Genomic DNA, 25,703 nt, shown 5'->3' on the forward strand with positions numbered 1-25,703 from the left:
AAAATAAAATCTGACTGATAGAGCTAATAATAAAACTACTGTTTTGAACCGCTTGATCAAAAGTAAATAGCACTAAATAAAACAAACATATTAACGTTCATCGTTAACTTACTAATTACAAATGACCAACGACCAAGTTATATGTTGACTTTCTATGATCCTCTACCTTTTCCCTGGCAAAATGCAATGAGCAAAAAGTATGCAAGCCACACCCACCAAAAACTAATCAGTTCTTGCCATTTGCTAACTGAATCTATGTACCAGATTTGATTCTGATCTGATAAGCCGTTTTTGAGATATCGGACCAACAGACAGACAAACAGACAGACAGACAGACAGACATCGCTGCGACATATGCTCACGTGTGTAAACACGTGAGCAAAAATGGACGCTCATCATGAAAATCGACGCTGAACAAGTAAGACAAGGGAATGCTTCTGAAAATGTATCAAGAGAAAATTATCAAATTTAAGCGATCTAGATCTGCGTGTGTATGCTACTCAGCTGTAGAAAGTCTTAATTTTGAAATTGGCGAAGGTTTAGACATTTAATATCTAATTTTACGGAACCAGTGGACAATGTAACCAGGGCAGCTTGTTGCTGACTGCATATCAACGCATTATATCATCGATATCAAGACATCAACTGTCAACCAAACGCTTGAACAAACTAACTGCGCATCGACGTAACGTTTATCAGATATTTATCAAATTTCCGGTAACGTTGTATTAGATTTGTCGCTTTGGGTCAATTTTGATGGGGCAGCTAGCTGGCAGGGTACGCGTACCCATTCCGGACAAGTGGTACCAAAAGTATTTCGTGGTTCAAGATTACCCCATTGCTTTTGCCATTTTTGATATATCCCTTGGACCTAGTAAATTTCTTAGTTACCTTGAATGATAATGATTATTGGACCTGTTTTGATGTCTGTTGTTTAGTAAATTAAAAATAAACTTTCAGAACCACTTGCATGGCTTCATCTCCTAACGGAAGCCTGAGTGGTAAATGGACAGGCTATACAATTTTTTCTGTTACCTAAAATGTGGCCAGATGTCACGCCCTGCTGTCAAAAGTCAGTGGAAAACTCTGAACAATAATAGTTCTGTTATTCAGATTCTGGAAAAAAACCCTAGCGTTAGTAATGTGCCCAAAATAAAGACAGCTAGGGTGTTTTTTTTTACTATTGTCCTGGGATATACCCGGTATACTATTTTGAGATGAGAAATAATGCCTGTCCATACATTTTAAAGAACAAAATAAGAAAACTTCGGCGTACTTTTTAAAAGAAAACTTGGCAGAAACGTAAAACGACATATATAGCGAAGGAAGGAAATATTTTCTTCTTGGGCTAATCTTTGTCGGAACATATTCGACGGGTTTGGAAATGACGTGAATGGCTCCAGCAGAATCAAATTCACTGACAGCTGAATGATAACGACCTAACGTCGTGTGGACGGCAATGAACGACTCTGGACATTTACGACCATACAATCGAATTCCATTTTCCAAATATTTTGTTGCACGATATCGGCTCTTATTTCCTTGACCAATTTTCTTTCCTTGACCAATTTTCATTTAAATGGGGAAAAATTACTGTACTCTACAAGTATCTCCATCACAGCGCTGTATCTGAACTGAACTCTATCTTGTCACTTGTTTACGCCCCTGGCTGTCCTTCAGTCTTACAAAATGTGTTCATATTAGCCATGATATCGAATATTTGTCGAATATTATAACAACGAAGCATAAGCTACGACAAATTTTCCAGCTGCTGTCGCCAATCACGACAAGGTAATGTTGGTAAAGGTATGCCAGCTATCAAACACAAGCTCAGACTGTGCATTCTGTGAAATCAAGGGTTTTTGTAGCAGACCCAGGCAAGCCTATGTGAGCCTGAGCTTGCCTGGGGCAAGCCTGTGGCCTGTCCGAGGCTTGCCTTTTGTTGCGTTAGTTTTGTCGGGTACTGTATAGCAGCTGCGGTGGCAGTGTGCTTCTGCAGCTACAAAACCCCTAGACGTTATAGCCATCATCCTTTCTACAGCATTTTCCCAAAGACTTATGTTTGGCCTCTAGTCTACTGCTTGATGTAGGGGTTCTCGTGTTTAGCCCCTTTATTACCTATTTTGTTCTTTCACAAATTATACATCTTTTTCTGATAGACTCCAGTATTTACATTTGTAGCATCCCTTTGTGACACCCTATACTCAGATTGCATTTAATAGTAGATTGAACTGAATTTTCAGATTCAAGTCTACTAAGTGTTTTCTTGTGGGAACACTTTTTCTCCGCGGTCTAGATTATACAATATGTAATACAGTTTCAAATTTGCGAATTTTAGTTGCTTTGAACAAACCTTTCCAAAAGTTGAGTTCCCCGAGCTTATTAAGATGTGAGCCATAGCACCTTAAATGATACGTGGACGTAATATTTGCACATTTTTCGCCCGCTTGTTTTGATTGACATCCTCTGAAACATCCTTTACGTTAGATTTAACAAAACTTTTCACAAACTAAATCGAGACAATGATATTGCGTGAAAAAAGAAATGCCCCTTAATCTTTTTTACTTTATTGAAATAAATATTAGTTTAAAGATTATTCAGGAGGTGACTAATTGTATTTTAATCACCAAAGGTTAAGTGAATTTCCATGTCTGAAAAAATAAGTGAGTATATGACCACAAAACCAATAGGATGTACAACAAATGAATCACTCCCTTGGAGTACTAGTGAAGTTTAATTTCAAGATGTTTTATTTTATTACTTACACAACTCACTTTTCCAGTTTTATAAGAAATATCGCATGAAGCTGAATTATTTTATATGTTGATGATTTCTTTGTTACTTAATTACTCGAATATTATATGCGCATGATATGTATGTGTATTGTACATGCCTAGACAAAATTCAAAACTTTCAACAAAAGGCGAATAGATAGATTCAAAAAAGGCGAACTGAAGTTGTGATTCTACTTGCTGTAGCAACATGCGTAACATTGAAACCAACTGTCATTAAATCAGCGCAACTAACTGGACCAAGATATTCACGACACAGCGATCATTTTTCAGGAATTAAGGTGGTTACGCAGTTTTTACTTCCGCTGTCAGTGACGTGGAGCATATCAGATAGGTGGATTGTCTGTCGTCATCCGTCATCTATCAACAATTGTTTTATTCTCTGAAAGTGCTGGTCTAATGCTTTCAATACTGGTAGGCAACTCATTTGGCTGAGTTCAGTTAGATTTGTTCAAATCATGGTGAAATTTACATATATGTATTTTGGGGCATTTCTTCCTTTTTATCAACTTTGAAATGTGTTATGTGGGTTCCTAGGGACAACCGGAGTGGGGTTTATTCAAGTTGAGAAGAAAAGTTTCATACTGAAATTTTTGGGCCTTTTTCGTTTTTGTTTGAAAAGCACAATTTTCTCACAATTATCTTTAAAGGTTCCTAGGTACTTCAGTTTCTTCAAATTTTGCTAATACTTGCATATTATGGTAGAGATGAAAAACAAGAGCCCATTATTATATAATAGTAATACATGCATTTGCAAGGATGTCCTTGTTCAGTGTTCCTAAAATCAACATAAGCAGATGTATCAATATTACAAAGTTTGTTTACAAACAAAACCTGACCCTTTTTATTTTTAAGCAATACATAACAGCAGAAGTCTATCGTCTGCTAGGCCTCTTGTTAAAGCTTTTCCCATGTGACCTAAGCTCCGCCCCAATGGAAAATAACAACCAAAAGCATTTATCTGGAGATACAGGGTAGCTCAACATGAAATCCGGAAAAAAGTTATAGTATATTGGTATCTCTTGAGATCAGACTACTTGTCTACTCGTTGACAAGCTTATAATCATCTCCCACTAACTACGTTGGTCCGACACAGATACTCATTTTTGATAAGTGAACATGTTACTTCTATCATGAAAACAAAAACATAAAACTTTGCCAAATTTCGTTGTTAAACAATCAAACACACTTACGTATATTTGCCTTTTGACCTCTTTTACTGTCGATATGACTTTAATTGCTGTGTACTTATCACACAAAAGTTATGATTTTATAACCATTAATATACATGCAAAGGTATGTCCAATGTCGCTCTATTACTGTATCTGAAAATGCATTGATGGTTGCTATGGTGATTGCCGCCCTGTCAACAAGGTATATGATAAAAAAACACTAGTTATTTTAAAGAGATCGCATTAGCTCTTATAGCTGACTAGTTTTCATGTTTGTACTGTTCGGTTTGGTAAAACTGTTGCAAAGCTATTTGCAAAACAATCCCACCTTAAACAATTTCTAAGTTGCTGAAGGCAATGCCTATTGACCTTGGCCTACAAATCTAAAGGTCATGGGGTCAATTAAGAAGCAATGCGAACTATTGATATGCATTCTTAAATCAATCAAATATCTTTTGTCGTGTATTTGATAATCTATTTTACATAGTATGCTTAATTTTAATGCTTTTGAATGCTGATTCCATGACAACAATATTTACACTGAAAGCGTATTCAGCAAACTGTCCAATGAAGATTTTCTCAAAATTCAGATTTTTCAGGTTTAAAAGGCGGCTTTGTTCCCCACTCGAGTCAAATGGAAACAAATTGACAAAATTTGGGGTCTGGCTCATAGGCTACATGCATAACTGAAAACACACATATGGTTGCCTTGGTAATTACTCACTAACGACATCATCCCTGATACAAAACATATTAATTTCAAAGAGCACACATCTGGGGCTATTGTTGAGCAAATTTTTGAGTTTCTATTATATGTTATGTAAACGTAGCAGAAAAGTATTTGTGAAAAATGCTTGATTTTACAGAAATTCTGAGATGTTATGGGCATGACCTATTGACCTTGACCCAGAATGTTCAAGGTCATGGGGTCAACTGAAAGGCCATAATGTGAGGTACCAGTATGTGTCATGAAATCATGTAAATATCTTTTGCTGTTCACTAAATAGTCAGTTTTGTGTAGTATTCTTAACTTTTAAGATTTTTAGTATGGTTGCCATGACAACAACTTTTGAGACAGAAAGCTACTTCTGAGACATGTCCACCAAAGATTTTCAGAAAGTTCAGATTTCGGGCTTTCAGAAAATGTATGGGGGAATTTGCCCACCCAAATGGTACCAATCGACCAATTTTGGGGGTCTGGCTCATGGACTACTATGGTTGCTACGCGATGCCATCTCGTCGTATTTTTCGCATAAACTCGTGCAACTATCAACCACAAACAAAGTCTCCAAAACGTTTAACACCTTTGAAGCTCATTGTAATATGAAAAGGCAATAGTCTACCGAGACGACCATGGAACAAAAGGCATGCCGCATTGCCAGTCTGTGTCTATATTTGTCTGTGGTGCGGATGATGATTATTGTGATGGTATCTTTACCAGTTAGAGTGACATGGAATGTAGTTCTACCGACAACAATGATGATGCTGGAATGAAAAGTGGCAGTATGTGTCAACATTTTTAAGTGAGAAGGCCAGTAGACTTTGTACAGCATCATGTGTTGAGTTATCAGTTACCACAATTAGTTATATGGAACTTTCAAATTTGGCAGGTATTACAGCTCTGAATAACGTTTAGTCTCATTCATGACTGCTCCGGAAAGAAATAGTTGTGAAACGTTCCGTTCAAGGGCTGGTGTTTGTTGTCCAAGAGTTAGGTTCTGCTCTATTGCTTTATACTTCGATCCCACGCTAGAGATGTACTCTCGTTCGCCAAACATAAACACACGGAAGACTTCTTCGACTGGCTTCGATTTAAAAGAAGGGACAAATGGATCATGAAATGTTAGTTTCTGAAAGGCGTGGCATTTCAAATGTACCTCAGGAGAATCGTGATCAACTTGTCAACTGGGCATTGTCAACCTGAATTTCAAATTTATATCTTGCCATAGTTAAAACGATCAAGTGTAATGACTGATTTCCCTTGAGGCACTGTAGCGAAGAATTAGTACCGATATGAGCAAACTGAATTGATCACAAATGAGCTCGAAAGTTGAAGCGGAAATAAACAAATTGAGCCTTTTAGGGGTGTTTGCAGAATAAGAAGAGAGCGCGCTTAACGGATTTGGCTAAAAAAACGTCCCATGCTTGAATGTTTCACATTGCTGACTTTCGCAAAACATTCGAAGTTCCTCCAATTATGAAGTTAAGAAAGTTTTAAAGCCTCTCACCCACGACAATGCATACACACACTCACGGCAGTATATATCATCCATCCATCCATCCATCCATCCATCCATCCATCCATCCATTTATCTATCCATCCATTTATCCATCCATCCATTTATCCATCCATCCATCCATTTATCCATCCATCCATTTATCCATCCATCCATCCATCCATACATACATACATACATACAGACAGACAGACAGACAGACAGACAGACAGACGACAGACAGACAGACATACATACATACATACATACATACATACATACATACATACATACATACATACATACATACATACATACATACATACATACATACATACATACATACATACATACATGCACACGTACACACGTACACACGTACACACATACATACATACATACATACATACATACATACATACATACATACATACATACATACATACATACATACATACATACATACATACATACATGCGCATGCATGCATGTTGGTATACATTGATTTAGTAATTATCATAAGCAATTATTATTTACCAATCTTCACAAGTCAGGCCTAACCTTTATATCAACCCAAAGATGAGGCACTATCGTTTAAACAGGGCTTGCACTAGCGCTCGCCACCTTCGCAGAAAACGGGAGCAAGTGCTGAGAGGAGATAAAAATTATCTTGTTGACCACACCAAAAATGCACAGCAAAACAAGCATAGTACAATACCGATGATATCGTTTTCGTCTAGTATTTACAGCATGAATATGTCTCCAGTTCTCTTCGTTTGGCAGTAGGGTTCCAGTTGACCTACGGAGTTTCATATAAACATAATCGGTACACCATTCTTTCCAAGTGTTGCAAATTAGGAATTTCACAATATAGGTCGATTGATACTCAACAATATCAAAAACCCCTGTACAGAATTAACTTCAATAACATTTCGAAACTGAATCCCACAAAGATCGAAGATACATTGATAAGTTGTCAGTTAGTAGCAGTGAGCAACAAAAAAATGAAGTTACAGACTCGCAGACAAGTTTAAACAAACTGATCATGGTATATATTAATAAAAAAGTTGTTGACATAAAGAATGGCGGTATTAATAATGATTATACTGATCGAGATAAATAATGGGTTGTTGGTTAACTATGTTAAAGAGGCACGGCAAGACATAAATAATAAACTATGCAAAGACCCGAAAATATTTTTTGCATTTTGATCGTACGATGGTTATCTATGACTGAACAAAGTTCGTTTTATCTGAAAGAAATTGCACTTTATTTGCCCGCTTGTAATCTGTTGCTGGCAACTTTGCAATCACATCGTGACCCTTGACAGGTCATATATGATCTTATTTTACATAATAAATTGTTCATATACGGTGATAATATCGGAAAATATGCAGACAGTGACACAGTATATGCTTGTATTATGAAATATTTTATGCACTATAATTATTATCACAAGAAGAAAAATAATCAAAATTATACCCATCCAGAATCCAATAATAAAAGTCAAAATTCGTAAACATATTTACAAACACAGACACAAAAAGCACAGAAAAGACAGCAAAGTACCGTTACACACAATAAGTCAAATCTGTGAAAAGAGATATATGAATCTCTGCAAAAAGACCTAAGTAATGTCAGATGTATCGAAAATAGTAAGCGCATCAATTTAGAGTTCCGAATCGCTGGATACTTTCATCGAAGTGGACCTTTGAATTTTAGACGAGATGTCGTTTGGTCAACAATATTGTCGCAAATTGTATTGTACATTGTGGTGTAAACTTTGAAGTATAATGCGACACCCAACACGTTTAGTTTGCATGGCTGACGCTTTGTTCATAAATATACACTAGAGATGAGAACAAAATCATGTGTTTGTTTTAAAGAGGGAAAATGATGAAAATATCATCAATTATTAAAGCGATTGTCCTTCTAAGGGGTTTACTGTAATGGTCCCTTGGACCGATGTGTTGATGGAACTTACCAAACTTACCAAAGGAGTTCATTGACAGTATTATCTTAAGTTATCGTTTGGTACATTACATTACAGAAAAGGGATGGATTCGAACAAGACGCCTTACTACAGCTACGCTATATTCATGCTTGTACTATCGTCATTGCATCCTTCATCTGCTTCAACGGGTCTGTTATCCTCATCGGGACATATGCCAACCGAAGCTACAGTGCAAAGCTTCTCCACCGAGCCAACAGAGAGTCACGTTTCCGAAGCATCACGTGGCAGCACGGAAGAAAGTACACAGATGTTGGACCAATATGTTGACAACTCAGTTGAAACGTCGACTGTGCGGCAAAGATCCGAGCGCACTTCAACAATGCCGGGTTTGCGAAGATTTCCGACTGGGTGGACAGTGCAAGCAGTAGAAAGCAACCCAGACAACTACGGACAAACATCGGACCAGTATGTCTACGACTCATCAGAACCATCGACTATGACAGCAACAACGTCTCATGGTGCCAATTCCAAGATGGCGACCACAATCGATCCACACGCGCCAATATCATACATAGATCACGAATCATTGCAATGCCGAAGTGTCAGGACAAACAATCGCCTTGACTCTTGTTCAAGGTTCGGAAGTCCACTTTGCAACGACAATGATGGCGTTTATGGACACGAACATTTACTGTGCGCATGCCACGACAATTGCGTTGCACGGGGAGATTGTTGTCATGACTTCACAGACGTGTGCTTTGGGCCCGAAGAAAACCCGATGGCAAGTCTTGGCTCAGAAATGGCATATTGCATGGAAACACACAAATATTATAGTGTCTGGACAGTGAATCGATGTCCACCAGACTGGGATGACTCGGACATAAAGAAAAATACCGTCAATGACGCTGTACCTTCTCTAATGTGTGGCCAGGTCAGGTAATTGTTGTTGGCATGGAGTTGTTGGTAAATAGTTGATGATGTAGGGGCATGAGGTGGGATATGGACCCAAAGAACCCAAAGATGATTAAATACATCAATCAAAAAAATTCTAAGCTACAGTATAAACTGCCTAAAGATAGTTCAATGTGGAAAAAAGTTAAACAATTCAGAAATAAGAATTAACAGTCCAAAATAGTAATGATGCACTTCTTACTGACCTGAGTGCATGTGAAATACACAACCTGGCATCTGTAAATTAAATGTATACCAAGTGATCATTTCAAGTCACTTTTAACTGTTTTTAATGGATTTTCCAAAGAGTCCTGTGGAAATGATGAAAAACGCTTATCTGGTCTTGTGTTTGTATAACCTCATGGCTGATAATTGTCATAGTATTGAAAAAAATTGACAGTGAAGAAATTACTGTTTTTAATAGGCATATTTTCCTTGAAATACATGACCGTGTAAAGAATATATGCTAAAAGTGTTTAAGAGTAAATTTCTTTTCAAAATTAATTTAATTTGTGACCAAAGGATTTTTATTCTTTGAGTTTACAAATTCAAACATTGCAATTTGTTCAATCATCTTGTGCAGTGCAAAATTTATAAAATGACTGAAAACAAAAAAAATTGGCAGAATTACAGTCTTTGTGATGTAAAATTATGGGTTGACATCACGATAACTGTTAATCTGTTTGAAGTACTAATATACTATAATTTAAAAAAGAAAGTTCATGCAGAAACGGTAAAATATATTGTCAGCAGTGTAGTGTTAATTTTGACTTTACATCAAAATATGCCTGTGCTGGATACCAAATATATAGGGCGAAATATCAGCCATGTTCAGCAAAATCCACACAACAGCATTGATCCTTTTCTAATTTGATTTGATTTGCTTATGTTATCATTGTATGACAGTCAGCACAATATGGAACTTGAACACAACATAGTGAATAAGTATGCTGTAAATGAAATGGTGTGGCTGCATCCACATGCAGCAATAGGAGTGCCTTTGTCTCTCACCCCTCATTTCCAACCTGTCCCATCCCTGAAAAAATAGTTTGATCTTATATTTATAATGTTAATAATTTCTGTATTTGTTAAAATGTGCGCATCTCAAAAACTTTTGATCATAAACATTTTCATTGTTTTTTATAGCTGACCAATCAGTTAACCTGTTTATTTTGAATATTTGCGCATTTTTCCTCAGTATTTGACATTTTCTGAATACCTTCTTATTCAGTTTGTCATTTTCTAAAAGTTTAAATGCTCCATTGTGTGGTCAAGCTTTCCACAAGCATCAAATGTGGTACTTCATATAGGAGGGTCTGCCTCTAGAGGGCGGGCATCATGAACAGTGTTTGTTGGTTAATTCCTCCACGTAAACTTCTGATTGTACTGTAAACATTGAACATGGCCGACGTCCGATTTTCCTGTCTAAAACTTTCACTCATTTTCGTTCATATGACTCTGAAACTCCAGGAAACGATTGGGAAGAAAGGGTTATCTTGAAATATTGAGGTACTCGCCGATATTTTGCAAAATTAAATGGAAAAAATGCAAGGAAAATGCCGACAGGCTTACACAATGACAGTTTTCAGACTCTGAGGCATATGATCATCTCTGCAGATTATGCAACAGGCCCAGATCACGTGAAGCCATGAGGGGATATCCACGCAACTCAGTACCAAACACTAGCGCTCACAGAGTGAGCAAACACAAAGTGAGTACCCCTAGCTCAGTAGTCTGTAATAGATTGTAGTCAACTGAGAAACCTTGGAGAAAGGCTTAACACTGTGGCTATGCTGCCAAGTCCCTTTTGATTTTTGTCATAGCTCAAAATCGTTCTCCCACACCTCAACCTGAGCCATGAACACCCCCACCAGTTTATGATATGACCCATCACAATGGCATGACGTCAACGGATCTTGACAGACGGAAGTCTTGACAGACGGAAGTTCTTGACAGCAGCATATTGGTTTTCAACTCTAATACCTTCTCTGTCTATAAATAGACACGAGAAGGTAAAATTGCGAGATGACAAAAGGTAAGATATCTCTTCTAAAATTGGCTTGTGTCGTACTTATATTCTGGTGGGAAAGGAAAGGTGAAAATAAACGAAAACTAGAAAGAGACACGAACAAAGACGAACACGAGCAAAGAATGACGTCAACAGAACACGTTCGTTGGAAGGAGATGTAAATTGCTCGGAATCTTTTTGTGTGATATGAATGAACGGATACATAGCATTTGCCTCGGAACAGCTTTCAGAAAAGGTCCGTCCTCGTTGCTTACTTTGCTATGTTCAAGGTACTATGTACATTCACTCAAAAGCAGATATGAACAGAAAATGCTCCCGTGTTCAGTTTATACGTTTCGTCAACTTTGATCATTCAGACACATATCTCCAATCAGGAAAGTTAAAAATTAAAATATGCCAATTGGTAATTAGCTGAAGTAAAAATGCTAAATGATTTTTAATAATCTATCATATACGTATCTCCAGTGTACATAGAAAGTTTCGTTAACTTTGATGAAGTAAATCCAGATAGGCCTATATATCTGTAATTAGCAAAGATCATTAAATATGCAAGTCAGTGATTAGCTGAAATAGAAATACTATATGACTTTCAATAATATAGAATTCCAAGAAATAGACTCAGTCCAACTGCTCAACTATTGAAGTCATCAGGAAGAAGCGGGAGTACAGCAAAGTCTTGACACAGTGTGGAGAAATGAAAAGCGTACTCGACCAATTTCTTCTATCTTCAAACGATCTTTATTTATAAAACCGACGTTTCGGCAATGCACAGATTGCCTTCCTCAGGATAAAAACTAATAGATAAAAGCGGATAAAATAGAACATGTCAAAGGAAGGTGGAACGACTACAGAAAAGTAAAATCATGACAAAACCTAACAAAACCTTCAAAGGGCAATTAAAAAAATACATTACTCAGAATAAAATACCGGAATGATGTAAAAGAAAGGCAATGAAAACGATAATGTGAAAGTCAACATGCTAAAATGGAGAGGGGACTGTACTAACCTAGATCGTGTGAGGTCTTGATGGAACATGAAATGTTCTTGTCAGGAGAACCCTTAGGTACATGTTAAAGAGACGGATCAACAAGACCATCTAACTGGAGAACAGGGAGTAGGGGGCTTAAAGAAATGCAGAAGGGAAATCACCCTTCTTTTCAGTTGATTCCAGTGGGTGACAGTGTTTTAAGTGTGGTAATGTATGAAAGTTCATGTTTTCTTCTAAGTTGAGTGCTGATAGAAAGCATTATACAAAAGCCACTTACTTGAAAATGAGTAAGGTTGTGACCAGATTTGTTGAAGTGTTTGGAGATTGGAGTGGATTTTCTATTGCGAATAGTGTAAACATGCTCAAAAAGTCCATGAGGAGCTGACTGATCGGCTGAGTGTTGTACTCCAGACCCCTGAATTGCTTTCCTAGCCATCATAGTAGAACCAGGAAGCGGAAGAAAATATCTTGCATGCGTATACTAAATAATAATATATCCTGTTTAAAAGTAATGTAATGAATCCTGTCATATGTTTTAAATTTTCACTATACTGAGCAAGTCCATCGAAAACATCTCTATTTAAAGTTTTGATCATGTCAATTTTGATTGCAACATAAACCATGAAATGTGTTTGACAGGACGTAGCATACAACAAAAGCCTTTTGTGGAAAGAGTTTTCACAAACTTTTTTGTGTTTATCACGCATACTGGCAAAAAGACAATAAGCTTAGACTTCCTCGCGTATTTTGAAAAATGTTAGCGCACCTCCAGAGATTGAGAGAATGACAGTCAGATTTCCCAAATTTTGTGACATTTTTTTCTCTTTTTGGTCTGCTATGATAAATTTTTTTCTCACGACATTACTGGATCATTTTTTGGCCTTCACTTCAATTTTTTCCCCCAAGAAATCAAATGGTTCCCCCTAAGTATCCTCTACAACATTATCACCGATGACGGTGTCGATGTCAAATGAGGGAATATTTCCAACAACTAATAATGATACTTCCCCGTTGCTATGGTTACCTCGTCCATCGACTGTCGACAGTGATGTTTCGGCATTTTGACGTCACAGGCTTGGCACCTCATGCTTTCTTCAAGGCCATCTTAGAATACAATAAGTATGATCTCAATAGCCTCATTCCTTACTATGTTATTTTTTCAGGAAGGAACGAGTCTGTGCTCAGAATAACACCAGTCATCGGCCAAGGCGGAACTGTCTACGAAAACGTATATTGCGCTAGATGTCACGGTGTCCTGTCAACGGACGTTATCTTCACAACTTTGGTATGGATCTGTCAACAAGTATTGGAACACATATTTGACATAGGAAATGGGCTGGCAAGGTTCGTGTCTGACGTAAAATCAACCGACTTGTGTCAGAGCGCAATTCGCATACCAGAAGCAAATCGAAGCCTGCTTTCAAAGTGCTTAGAAGTTGTTGATTCATGTCCACCAAATACGACTAGCCGAGATTTTATGGACTTCTGCAGAAATCACACATCTATAGTCGTTAAGCCTGCATTATACGACAAAAATATACACTATAAAAATGCCCACTGCGCGGTTTGCAATGACGTTAGTATATCTGAGATTCGCTGCGGTATAGAGATAAGAGAAGAAAGGCGGAGAGTCCCTCCATTAACCGTCCTCTTCGACTTCAACGACAGAAATGGTCAGCAGATTACGCTGAGGCATCGAAATCGTCCAGATCGCACTTTCCAAGAAGAGTGGACATGTGATGAAGATGAGATATTTGATATCATATCACAGAGATGCGTCTCGTTTCAAGACGCCGACAGATCACAAGTGACACCAAATAGTTGTGTTGAAGGGGGTGAGAATGTTGTCACTTCTAAAAATGCTTTGAATACTGACCACAACAATGCAATCAAATACCGCTCATCGAAGTGGATTCTCATAGTCAATATGATGTTTGATCTTAAAACTGAATTCAGAATGACAATTTTAGACACCGTGTTACAACATATACATAGCTTCCTCTTCCGTAATTCAACACATGAACGATCTTCACCGAAATTTCACTTGAAGATTGATAACAACCATGCTCACGCAGAAGCAATATCGACATCGTTAACAAACTCTAGCGACGATGTCAATATTCTTACTGTGCCTCTCTGTGAATACATTAACGAGACAGTATTCTACCTTGGACAGACAATTTCGACTTCGATAAATGTAACAGAATATTCACAAAACTACTGCGCTGACGGCAACGTCATACAGATGCAAATGAACGATACTTATTTAGCTGAATTCCAAAACGACGCTAGTTTACTTGGCGGTTTAAAATCTGAAAGGTTTGATCGCTCGCGTTTTCTCCTGTCCAAACGATGTGACTATAGGGGAGGGCGCACATCAGGGATGAAGATTGACGATTTAAATTTATTGTTTGTAGTCAAAACAGAAGATACATTAACTGTGTAAACGGGGTGGTTGTCAAACTCGCTCGAAATCAGTTCGAAATCAGAGGGCGAGTCCTGATTCACCGAGCTTTAATCGAAACTTATGAGGTACCTCCTGAAGACTATAGCTTGACAGACAATGGAGAATTTGCCATCGTTTGTCTTAATAGCAAAAAACGGTCAGATCTGTACGATATCAGATCAAAGAACGGATTGAAAAACACGGTAACATTAATTGGCTCTACTGTGTCGATATTATGTCTCTTGATCACCATAGTAACAATTAGTATCTTCCCTGAGATGAGGTCTTTACCCGGGAAAATCTTGTTGAATCTGTCAATTGCTCTGGCATTATCCCAGCTAATCTTCATCACAGTTATGGATCAGATTCAGTTCAAATTACTGTGTTTGGTGACAGCTATTGTTTCTCATTATACCTGGCTTACTTCATTTTGTTGGATGAGTGTCATGGCTTTTGACATTTCCAATATGCTTCGAAAGAAATACACGTCGAGAACCGCCAACCCCGGTAATTCGTTCAGATATTACTGCATATATGCCTGGTTAACACCTGGGATCGTTGTTATAGGCTGTGTATTGGTGGATCAGTTTGCACCATCTGGTTTTCAAATAGGTTATGGTGAAGGTTCTGTGTGTTGGATTGGTCGATTTATCCCGCTAATCGTCACCTTTATTACACCAGTGGGCAGCATAGTTCTGTTCAACTTTTCCTCGTTTTGCTTTGCTTTCTCGATTCTCATCAGAAGGGAAAAGCAGATGAAAATGGCTCGTCAACAAACCTACACCTCCCGTCAGTGTGCGCTGGCTGTGAAAATGTCAAGTGCAATGGGTTTGACTTGGATCATTGCGTTTGTCAATGGATTTGTGCAGTCCGATATTCTCGATTATATATTCATTGCATCGAACACTTTGCAAGGCGTGTTTATCTTCATTGCCTTTCTTTTGCGCTTGCGCACCGTTCGGTTGTACGCAGGTTTGTGCTGTAAAACAAAGAGACCAAACAGTACAAAATCGTCAAGTGGAACGGCTATTGAATCGAGGAGTCGGTGAAATCCATTGCATAGAAATATTATTGTCCAATCTTTGGACAACATCAACATAAATGCTTGTTATTTAGATATTTCATTACGTCATCGATGGTGATAAAATGTTGAGGGCGCGCGCGGGCGGCGAGTGACAGCGTGTAATTCAATTCATGAATAATCGATTCTTCTGAAGTTTGTTATGGTGACATAACGGTAACATGTGATTTCTGATATACGTACGTATATACGTACGTAGGATTTCAAAATTAGCAAACACTTTGCATATCTGTGTTGTTCATACTGATTATGAAGGTGGACTTTTTAGCCTAATATTTGTATATCTTACAGAGAATCACGTGTGTACCGTTTTGATGTAATGTATCGATATTGTCTCAAGTCTTTGTGTCTTCATGGGCCCATCTTGTAATCGGCTGATTAGTTAGCTTTGTATAACGAAAGTAATTATGATGATAGTTAGTAAAGATTTGATTTCAAGTAAACTTTTACAAATGCATAGACTCAGATCACTATTTCGCATGATAGTAAGATGGTTTCAGAGAAAATCTCGCACAGAATGATTTATTCTTTTAAAGTTTGGTATATTTCTGACCGGTGTGAAAGAAATAAGCAACATTCACAGGCCTGTAATTTTTTAATTAAAAATCAACGGTCCCACAAGTCCCTATTGCATCCCACACTTATCTTTACATTTTGATCGATATTCTCTGGTTTCGTTATGGGGCCTTGCGGTGAAGCCTTTAAAAAGATAATCGTAAGGGCGCTTGTTAAAGGGAAACCGTCGTCGGAACTGCGCCTGACATGTTAAATTCTTGTCTACAAACAATGTATTTCGTGCATGATATCTAGATGCACCTCATCATTGCAGCTGCAACATTTAAATTATACGATGTAGATTATGACAGACATGTTTTAACTTTCATCAATCACCATCGTACCTTGGATACAGTAATTGCATTGGTCGCATGGGTCCCTTGCGACCTTTGAGCGCAGTTCCGTAGACTCTATCCCTTTAAATTAATATCCTTAACGACTATAACTCCAGTGCCTCTCATAGCGCTTCTCTTATCCACAGGTAACATACTCTGTACAAACTAAGATCAAAATTGTACTCATCATTTTTATACAAACAAAGATATATCACTAAATCGGTTTGCTTGTAACTTTTCTTCATGAACTGTATCGTAATTTTCCGATCATTGATTTATTCATTCAAATACGTGTTGTATCTTTTCTTTGCTTTTTTCTTTGTCATCACAATATTACTAGTGGTTGTATTTACTTTAACAGTCGTCACTTTCAATTGCCGATAAAAGGTGTTTGTTACTTTTTGTCTTTATGATTAACTCGACAAGTAAATATTTGCTGCCCCTTGTTATTACCAGTACCTTCTTATTAATATACATTTCTGGGAGCTGAAAAGGTTTGGCAGCGCTGAAGAAGGCTTGACCGATACTCAGTTTTGTACGATTGATATCACCATCCAGCTTCCAAGAGAGATATGGTTGTAGTTGTTCCACGCCAAAGGCGCCCTCATACAATCATTGACAGTAATTGATGCCACAAGAAGTTGAAACAATGTTGTTCATTTGTGAAAAACATTATTTCTTTCCTTATCAGTTATATACGTGTCAATATTTTGGTAGTGTTGTCGATTACCCATTCAAAGATGCCGAAAATGTCGTGACATGATTAAAAAAGGTGTCCTAGAAGAGCTGCGTCGTTCATTTTAACTGTATACCGTGTAAACTCACATATTGATGATGTTCATGAGCTAGTAAGTAGCATGCATTTATTAAATCGATTGCTACTGTAACAAGACGTGTGTACCTAATATTTTCTCACGAGTATTTTTCCTATGTGATAACAAACCCATCGTCTACATAGATATACATATAAATTGTACCAAGATGTCGACTTTCTGAAAAAATTGGTATGAAAAATATGCGTTGCGTATTTGTTTTAGAATTTGATTCATTCAGGACAAGAAATTTTGCAGAATTCGTTCTGAGTTGAGGATACACTCATGCATAGCATGCATAGCACGTGGAAGAATCTCGCTCCCTTATTATATGAACGTAGAATAATTATTGGTATAAAGACTTTTGTAAAAATTGCAAAATTAATCTGAAATCTTGAGAAACCTCTACGCTGCTTGTCAGCCAACAACAGAACCATGGAATGATTGCCGGGCAACTTACTCGTGTTCGGACATTGTTTCAAAGTCGTATACGTTTCTTTGCATTTGTAGTCGGTGACAGGCAGTGCAACGAGAGAGCCACACTGAAATTCAGCAGTGCCCGTTAAAGAAAGTCTTACATGACTACTACACGTGATTTTGCGCTACAGGGGAGGTGATTTCATACGAGATAAGTCAGGGCGCACAATTTACCAAACAAACCAAAGCTTAGAACATTCTTTTGAGTTGCTCTTAGATTTGGCTCCAAGCACATCAGATTGTATTTTTATTGTAATTCATCTGACTGTCTCAGGCTTCTTTGCTCACGAAAATGTAGTAAACCATCACAATTATGCAAATGTTTGGGCAGTGGTATTATCATTCTTAAGGCGCCCCCACTGCCAGGAGTTTTGGAGAGACAAGTTACTTCATACTACCTGTTTGCACCGACTTTATGTAACCAAATTAAAGAAAAATACTTGCTCAATCGGAGTCTGGTTCCATGCCCTCTTCATGGCGCAGCCAGCGGTAGAAAGGGAGCCAGACTAGCTCATGTGATGATTTCGTACTCACAAGGCTAATCGATGCATACGCTGATGAACTACAGGTGATACGCATCTTGTATTTAAGGTAGTATGCGCCTCGAAAGTTAAATACTTAAACTTTTGTTCAGTTTCCTCAAGGAATATTTCGACCATTCTCTTTCAAAATCAAGAGTAAAAATCAGGGGTCACTGTGCAAATTTTGGAACTAGAGAAACAAATTACTCAAGATTTCCCGATATTTGACATTCAAAATGGCCGCTATCCTTGTGTGAACTCTATGGAGAAAAATATTAACTCAATTTTCGAAAAACTAAGACGGTGAAAAGTTTTCTCACACCAAGCGCTTTAAAATGAACAGCCACAAGTGGTAGATCGGAAAAGAATTGTATAAGTTTGGGAGTCCGAATATCTGTCCTCGAGGTGCGTTCTACCTTAAATGACCTTTTATTCGGCATATAAAAAGCTGTCAGCTTAAGGATGCCTCCATTTTAGGGTAGCATGCGCCTCGAAAGTAAAAATCTGAAACTTTTGCTCAAACTTTCTTCGATGACACTTTTAGCCATTCTCGTACCAAATCAAGAATAGAAATCACGGGTAACCGTGCAAAAGTTTGGCAGTAGAGAAACAAATTACATAAGATTTACTGATATTTGAAATTCAGAATGGCCGCTATTCCTCTGTTATCTCTATGGGGAAAACAGTTCTTTGGATTTTCGAAAAATAAGACGGTAGAAAGTTTTCTTACAGCAACACCTTTGAATTGACCTTCCACAAGTGGTACATCAAAATAGAATTGTAAAGATTTGTGAGTCCGAATATCTGTTCCCAAGCGCATTCTGCGTTAAAGGTATACAGTCACTAGTTATCTAAGTATGCCCATATATGGTCAAAGGGGCGTTCCTTTGTATTCAAAATGCCCCTGCGAGGGCGCTGTTTTTAAATAGCGGCCACCAGCTTAAAATCTGTGATTGGTTAGATCAAAGTCTGCACTCAGTAACTCAACATTAACAAAAGTGACCTTAATTATATATGCCGATTTACCTCTATGACGATTACAGTCTATTTATTCGACAAATATATGAAAGCCCGCAAGGGACATTCTGTAAAGCAAAAAAAAATATCTTGTGCGCACTGAATAATAAGTCATGCTAACGAGAAATTATGCTCTACTGATATGACGAGAAATTATTCCGTGCTCACGAGAAACTCTTCCGTGCTAAGGGGAAATGTTTTTGTGCTCACGAAATCTATTCCGTGCCCGCGAGAAATTATTTCGTGCTCACGGAAAACTTTTCCGTGCTCTCGAGATATTATTCCGTGCTAAAAAGCAAAACGTGTCGTGCCCACGAGAAACTTTTCCGTGAGCACGAGAAATTATTCCGTGAACATGGAATACTGTAGACTGACATTTCAACGCCAACATAAGAAGTCAGAATTACTGACCCGACAATTCCATGGTGGCCATATCATTTGCCTATTATGTATCTCATCTAGTAAATCAAGATATTTACATAAAGTGACAACTTTTATTTATCGTATCTATTTAGAAATCGTATTTGCATGGCATAAACATCAAGAAGCTTTAAAATATGCCAGCTGTCTGAAATTGCAGGACAAATAATTATTTTTACAGCATTTCAGAATTTGTAGTCACATTGAAACTCGCATTGTTCAAAATTGCTGAAATCAAGGCCAAATTCTTAAGTTGAATATTTTGATGTGATCGGTTGTCATTCATGTTGTTGCCATGATATTCGGTCGAAAATGTATAACAATTGACTACTGATTTTCGGACCGAGAGATAAGATGTGACAGGAAGACAAATATGGATATTCTAGATTAGATTGGTTATATTACCTGTACTTACAACATCGCTGGGCGACGCAGTTTACTGAAAATGCAACTTTATTTTAAAATGTGTGAATTAATATCCCGCGTTTATTCAGTTCTTCAATGTTTTCAAGACAAGGTCATAACGGTGATCACGTTAATCATCAACATTAAAGGCATACTGTCACCTGTTCCAATTTTGCTACAGTTACCATAGAAAGAGAAAATAAATCTAATCAATCACAGATTTTTAGCGGGTGGCCGCTTTTTAAAAACAGCGCCCTCCCATGGGCATTTTGAATACCAAGGAACGCTCCTTTGACCATATATGAGCATATTTAGATTACAGGTGACTGTATACCTTTAAATCATCAACATTAAACGGACTTTGTTTACCTCAATATTGTATTAAATTCTTATTAACATTAATATGCACTTGTTATTTGACGATTCGATTTTACGGTGATCATTATTAAAAGGTCACGCAGTTCATTTTAGAAAAATAGATGGAAATTAATTGAGTCCTTGCTTTTATTCTAATTCTTTAAATTTCCCGTTTTCAATACTTGTATGGATGTTAATTTGAATGCATGTTGTTGATATAGATATTAAACAGCTCGTGTGTTGGCTGTATGCTGGCTTTAGCATTTGATTTTCAGACAAAGAAGACGATAAAACTTCAGTAAATTTATTGTCTTCAAGATACGAATTTGTCGTTGTCTGGTACCGTGATTGGGAAGATGTCAATTAAAGGTCAGTAGAATAGCACTAAGTGAGCGAACAAATCTTTTGTATTGCGTAATCTGATTCTTTCAACATTTTCCAACATTAAAAGTATACTGTCACCTGTTCCAGTTTTGCCACAGTTACCATGGAAAAAGAAAATCTAACCAATCACAGATTTTAAGCTGGTGGCCGCTTTTTTAAAACAGCGCCCTCACATGGGCATTTTGAATACCATGGAACGCCCCTTTGACCATATATGGGCATATTTAGATTACAGGTGACTGTATACCTTTAAAACTGCAGTGGTCCAGAGCTAAAACAGCGATGACGTTGCGCATTGTCCCCGGTTTGATCTGAAGAATGCCTTCACCAACGTACAAAAAGTCTTCAAGTTACCACTGATGTGTTGTGAACCGATGACGATCCATAATTACTTTAACAAAATTTACTTCCAACTTCACTTGCTAATGGAGTAAGCAGTTAATCAGATCCGAGTGTTAATTCTGTGTACATTAACGCGGTATAGCTTTAATACTCACCCATGAGCATAAGTCGAATGAAATATTTATGAAATACTGGTGTATCAACCTAATGGTTCAGTATCCGATTAAAATCTCTCAACTTACAGACATGATAATTTTCCTACACAGGACAAAACCAGTACGTATAGAATACACTATAGACTACAAGCCGAACTATTAAATTTTGATTGTTTATACATTTATAAAGTGTCAATTCCATGCCATTTTGGCATGCATCAAGACAGTCAGGGTCAAAGTTTTGATGATAGTGTGATATAGCACGGCGATTGCTTAGAATTTTACCTTTGACTTTAGTTTGTAACGACCGAAAATGAACCGACCGACAGTCACCCCCTGCACGTGGTGCATCATCTACCTTGTTTATTTTCCCGACCTTTGAAGTAACCGTTCATCCTCTTTTGGTAAACGTATTGTTTTGAAAACTGCTTAAGTCATTAGCATTGACCAGACGCTATGTTGGCTGATGTACTGATAGGAGCGACCTTCCTGCCTTTCACTTTGCCGACTGTCTTTAGTGAATTATTAATGTATACCAAAGCTATGACAATATGTTGATTTCGAGACGATCTAAGTTGTATACTTTCTAGACAGAGATGCGCTGCACTTTACGCCCGACTATACACTGAGACATAGACGCTCTGGGACTTTGACGTACTGACTTCAGTGAGAAGCCCAGCCTGTTTGACTTTGATGGTCCACCTCATTCATGATTGTAGACAACCGAACTTTCTAGATATTGTAACCAAGTGGAAGTGTCGTGATTAAGCTAAGCGAATCATGATGTCCCACGCCGGTAAGTGGGTTATTACCGGCCCCGTACACGAGCAATCGGAATAGCACCGACCACCACGAACTGTACGTACCGGGACGATCACGAACCAAACGACTACTCGACCACGCCACGTGACACTAGGATCACACTGAAAACATAAGTAACTTTCTTCAACTCACACGTCGTATACAATAAATGATTTCCTTAGCTTAATCTATCTCGTGAGCATTACTTGGGTCTACATTGTATTATTCCGATTGATGATCTCCTGAGCACGACTCGCACGATTCATTATTCCGTGCGCACGAGATTTTTTGCTTTACAGAATGTCCCTTAAGGGCTTTCATAGAAATGAGAACAACCGGATTGTAAATAAATTTGAAGAACAAATTACCAGTATGGAACTCTACAGGAAAGAAAATTCAAAGAGCCTTGACATATGGGTTCATATATCATATTATCATAGGTGAAATCGATTGAAAACACGAATTTTACCAGGAAAATTAGCTCAGGAAAATCAGGGACCCTTTTCCACATTGGTTTATATAAAACGAATCCGTCCAAAAGTTCCATAGCTGCACTGATTGCATTGTCAGACGGAGAAAATGATCACACATGAATTGCAGGCCATTTCGACAACATAAATTTGCGGCCTCTCCGTTTAAAGAAAAGTGGGAACACCCGTTACTTGTTAATTTTGAGATCCTTCCGGGGAAAAAAGTCCTCAAAATTACTTTTTACATCAAAATTGATTAAATACTAGCTATCATTTTGATTAGACTGCATGTATTTAAATTACTTATATCTACCACCACTACTTATGTATGATAAGTCCTCATTTGTCATTACCTCAAGTCCTTCCTGCGGCAATGCGACTTTGAACGCACAACTCTAGCCACGTCTCACTGGATGATTGGTTACCGCAAAGTATACCAATTTAATTTACCTCTCCCGATAGCTATAGAAGCACTCATCAACATGGTCGTTTAATGCGTTTTTGTTGTTAGATTATAACAAATCCGTGACAATTTCAGATGGTATGTGCCTTGAGCGAAATCTGAAGACGTAAAATTTTGCCTGAAATTTTCTAATGGAACGTTAAACCATTCTCTTTCAAAATTCAAGAACAGAAACCATGGTTCACTTTGTAAATTTTGGCTCAACAGAAACATATTACCTTATATTGTCCGATATTAAAATTCAAACCCAATATGCTTTGTACATTGTGCAATATTCATAGGCATTGCTAGAATTGCTAAAGTTGTGTTGATGCCGATAGCATTCGTTTGGAAATTCATGGCAGTAGCATCGATCTAGAGATTACCAACTGCTAAAATTGTGCTCATATCATATAATTTAAGAATAGGCTTCGTTCTATTTTGTTCTTGTTTTCATAGTTCCACTTAGAACTTATTTTCTTCAATACACCATCTAGCAAGCGAACGTCAAATTACAGGATCAGATGCTAATAACCATCTGCCCAATGGAGTAATGAGGAGTAAAGTGCCTTGTCAAGGGCACAACATCGTGCTGGAGGCTTGAACTCACCATCCTCCGACAGCGAGTCCGTTACTCTGGACTCACCGGGTTCCCATTATCCTCCGACAGTGAGACCGGTACCCAAACCACTGCCAAACGGTTATGTAAAATATGTCTTCCTCAAACTTTTATAAAATTTGATCCCCAACCGAGTAGTAAGACTCAATCCCCTATTTGAACCAACCCCTACACAATTGAACGTTGAAATCACATGAAACCAATTTCTAAGCTAATTTTGAAAAGATAGGATACGAATTCAATCGCAGTACTTTACAATTTCTGGCATAGATATAAATGTCATGTATTTCCGTTTGCGTTAGCAGCTGCGATTGTCTATATCAGTACACCTGTACTGTAGTAGTTTAATAACCTTCGATGAATAGAAACACATTAGAACGAACAAGAACATACATACATACATACATACATACATACATACATACATACACACATACACACATACACACATACACACATACATACATACATACATACATACATACATACATACATACATACATACATACATACATACATACATACATACATACATACATACATACATACATACATACATACAACATACATACATACATATATAATCGAAGTATACAGATGTCCTCGTGGGAAATTACCGTGCTCAATGCAAAAGCATAGCGTTATAAATAAACAGATTACTTCAAGTACAAAGTAATGAAATCTATTACTTAAGTTTCATGCATCTTGCAATCCTCAGATAGAGTGATCTGAGGATCACTGAGATATCTGAGGATTGCAAGATGCATGAAACTTAAGTAATAAATTTCATTACTTTGTACTTGAAGTAATCTGTTTATATATATATATATATATATATATATATATATATATATATATATATATATATATATATATATATATATATATATATATATATATATATATATATATGGTTATGATACTTCTGCCTACGGTCACTCGTTTGATTCTGATGACAAGGAGCTTTGAGTGTCAAGTTTGCGGATGTTAATTCCCACTATGGGGAGTAGTAAACTTGACACTGAAAGTGACACCGTAGAATCAAAAGATTGATCGCATAGGCAAACTGTCGTGACCATGATTGTACTATTCATCTTCTTTTTAGTGTAGTTCTATCCATACAGAGTTCATAACGGTTGACTTAATTATAGACATCCATTAGAGTTATTTTCACTTGTAAATTCATGACGGTTGTTACTATACAAAGATTATAAATTTCTAAGGTTGTAGTTTTATCATTTAAAAGCACATTGATTCATATAAAGTAGTATTCACCATTTTTTCTGATCAGCAATCAATCAATCAATCAATCAATCGAGCCAGTCAATCAGTCAGCCGAATAATATATAAAAATCCTATGTGTCCGTAGTTTAGAGACGCTGAACAGTTATGAAGCAAATGCTTCAGTAAAAAAGAAAGGTTTAAGGTTCCTTCTGAACCAGGGTGAAAAATGACCAATGTCACAATGACACCAATATATTTGATTATCCTATTTATTATTCAAAAAGCTGGCATTTTTATGGTTCACTGCTTGTTTACCATAACAACCAGCTCTGTTGTTGGTTGATCATGTCTGTATTGTGCGTGTAGACATTTGTATTGTCGGAATAAAATCATATTCTATTTCTGTGTATTATATTATTGCAATTGCTCCGTACACAAATCTCATATAAAACAAGACTCCCCTCAAACCGTCTTGTGCAAAATTTACCCCCTTCAGTACCATGTAGTAAAACACAACTGTCTGGCTTATTACCGCCCCTACAAAAATGAAGGCTTCCTAAGTTTGAATAATGTGGAGACAATTATTATTTCTATTTTCAATTCGCTGTTAAGATTCCACGCCAGGAATTGACATGGCATTATTCGGCCGACCACCCTCCCCCACCCGAAATCAAAGAATGACGGCTGGAGTGTAGGCAATTTCATTATTCAGTCAGTTCACAAGACCCTTTTCGATCT

The sequence above is a fragment of the Ptychodera flava genome, chromosome 22 (genome assembly GCF_041260155.1).
Source record: "Ptychodera flava strain L36383 chromosome 22, AS_Pfla_20210202, whole genome shotgun sequence".
NCBI classification, from domain to species: domain Eukaryota; kingdom Metazoa; phylum Hemichordata; class Enteropneusta; family Ptychoderidae; genus Ptychodera; species Ptychodera flava.